This window comes from Culex quinquefasciatus, chromosome 1 (genome assembly GCF_015732765.1).
Source record: "Culex quinquefasciatus strain JHB chromosome 1, VPISU_Cqui_1.0_pri_paternal, whole genome shotgun sequence".
NCBI lineage: Eukaryota > Metazoa > Arthropoda > Insecta > Diptera > Culicidae > Culex > Culex quinquefasciatus.
The window spans coordinates 64791083-64794103 of NC_051861.1; the positions used below are offsets into that span (position 1 = coordinate 64791083).

A 3021-nucleotide genomic window follows, 5' to 3' on the forward strand; every position below is an offset into this window, starting at 1 on the left:
GGTGACACTGCCGTCCTGGCCAGGATCATCTCCACCGCGGAACATCCCCACCAGAGCAATCGGACGCATCTCTCCGGTCACCGTTCGAGGTCTCCGAGTATGGCCAGTACGTGTCGAGGCGTCCTCGCCGAATTGGTTCACCACCGGGTCCACCTTGAGACAGTTTCCGTCACGGCCGCAATTGAACGAACACAGGATCGTTTAAAGACACGTGTGTGATGAAAACAACATGTTTGCTTTGTTTTGATTTTTTGACGTTTACACGCTAATATGAAAAACTCATTCTATCGAGCAAAACATTCTCATCATTCCAATCATTCTGGAATTAAACTGGAATGATTCCAGAATGATCGAGTGTCAACCCCCTTGCACTCGGTGCAAAAACCTTAATCAAAAGTGGTCCTGCCGTGATTCCCGTGAAATGACCGTGAATGGTCAAAGTCACGGTAAATTGAGAGACCCCTTGGTTTTTCCACAAAATCTACTTTATTCGCAACACTGCTTACATGTAAATATTTACTTTTGCAAATTTGTTTGCGTATCTCTTTATTTTGTCCGTAACCATTTCAAAGCTCGGGAACCTTTTCTAGCCATCGTGATGACCCACTGCTGGATCGAATTATCCACTAGCCGCTCCGGGCCCGCACAGTGACGTGTCCCGGTCATCCTGCGATGCTATTGAGCCAGGAGTTGAAGAACCGGAACAAAAAACCACGATGGCACCCGTTGGCATCACCAGTATCGGCTTCAGGTGGACCGTACCCCGTCCCAGCTTGATGGCGCTACAACTGAACTCTGCTGTTTCCCGATCCCTGCTAACACGCATGGCCTCGATCCGGCAGTACTCCACCTCGGAAGCCGGAAGCCAACCACCCGACAAAGGCAGGCCCGTGGCATGTTACAGAAACTGGCGGTGCCAGAGAGAGGTTCGTTGGCAAATTCTGCGGTATTGCCGGGAACTGGAATTCTGCCGAAAAGGGAGCCAACTCAGAACTTTCTGATTTTTATTGAGGTTTTGAAGACCGGGTAGGCTGAATGGTAAGACGGATTAAGCAACATCCGGGCTCTCGGGGGCGTCAAACGGATTGCAGCGTGAGCCTTTCGCCGGGCTCGAGTCGAATCAATCGAACATTGGGAGGAAAATGGGTGGTGGCATGAATTGAGATTCGCTGACGCATAGGAGCACGCTGAACTGATTTCTTTTTTCCGTAGGTCTCCTGTTCTAGCGTGAGTCTCACCCGTAGTCTATACGCCGGCAAAAGCAGGTCGTAGCCAACATTTTGATTGTAATGTCGAGAGAAGATAATCGCATCTAAGTTGAACCGTGCCCCATGATCAACACGACGACAACTCGACCGATGCAAAATCTGCGAGGATGTTGACTTTTACGGGTGCACTAATCGATAGTTCCGACGACCGAGGATCATTCCTTGAACTGTTACTGCCTAGGTGCCGGTTTCGACAGCGCACCACAAGCCCTAACCTCCTCCAGACGGTCCGGACTGCCTCCTTCTCTCAAACCCGTTCCCGCCGAATAGGGGTTTGTGAGGAACCCCGGCGGGGTAACCTCCGAGGCAAGGCGTGCGAGCCAAAACTGAAAATCTACGAAAGATGCAACTGTTCGGTCACAGCCAAGTCAGACTGGGACAAAATCCGATGCACCAAAAACCTATACCAACCATGCAAACACAGGCACCAACGCAGTTAGCACTCCGCTTTTTCCGCTCCCCGGTCGAAGGCCGACCAGACTCCACCACTGGACGAACCCGGAGCAACTAGTGGAAAGTGCGTTCCCATACTTTGGACAGTTCGGCATAAACCGTTGAGCCGAAACTTCAAAAGCTGGCATGTTTCTTGCTGAGCTGAACGAGTTCCTGACTCGTCAACTGGTCGCAAATGGCTACTCCGGTGTGGAGGTTCGCGTCACCCCGACCAGTACCGAGATCATTATTATGGCCACCTGCACGTTCGCGAGCTGACCGCCGCCGTCCAGAAAAGATTCGGTTTCGCCCTCGGCACCGTTGAGCTATTCGCCGGGTCGTATCCAGTAAGCTGCGTGTTCAGCGTGCCAAGTCGATGAAGTTCATCAACGACTGATGATCCATTCCGGAGATCCTTGCAACGTGTACGTCGACACGGCCACCCACCACGTCCTGCTGCGCCCGGGAGTGTTGGGCGTAATGGTCAAGACTATGCTGCTGTGGGATGCGAAAGTCAATAAGCCGCTGTCGGACAACATTTCCAAGGTGAAGCCCAATCATGAGACTATGTCCAACACGCCCGCAGCGAACCCAAGAACAAGCGGTCGCAGCTGGAATTGGGAGCGGTGGAACCGTCGTCGAGGTGGTTTAATTTATCATTGTCAGTGCCCACTCCTCTCCCCAGCACGCGCGGTTAAGCTTACAACCTAGCACACAGGAGAATTTGGATTATTTGTTTAATTTCAATGTCATCCGACAACAGGGTTGAAAATTACTGAAAAGAATCTTGGATCATATGGTCCCACGAGTTATTGTCCCTATTGCACATGTCTTGCCCCACATTCCCCTTCAACATTTTCTAAAATAGTAAAACCCCCTGAAGCTTTGTTTCGTGACCAAAAACCATGATCTCGTCTCCAACGGGGTACTTTTGCCCATGAATTTCTGCACAGTAGCCTCGTTAACCCTTGAGAAAACTTTTCTCAGGTGAGTTTTCAAAAAGCCGTAAGAGCCACCGTGACCTTCAACACTTATTTTCGTTTTTCTTCAAATTGAAACAATATTTCATTTGTTTCAAGTTTAGGGCACTTGAAGGACGTGTAAATGGACAATTTCAAGCATTTTTGAAATCAGTTTATTGTAATTAGGTCGAATACCGATGCAAAAAGGGCTTTGTTTACCAATGGCTCTTAGGGCTTTTTGAAAACTCACCCGAGTTTTGTACACTTCTCCTGCACTATCGCTCGCTGTTCCTCCAAATCCCCCTCCTTCGCGATACCCAGCAGCTGCGTAATGTCCACGTTGTCCGACTCGACGGTAC

General features: G+C 50.0%; 1 pseudogene; it reads left to right on the top strand.

Moving 5' to 3' along the window:
* Positions 1 to 1790: 1790 nt before the first annotated feature.
* LOC119770076 lies at positions 1791 to 2398 on the top strand (annotated as a pseudogene).
* Positions 2399 to 3021: the final 623 nt, after the last annotated feature.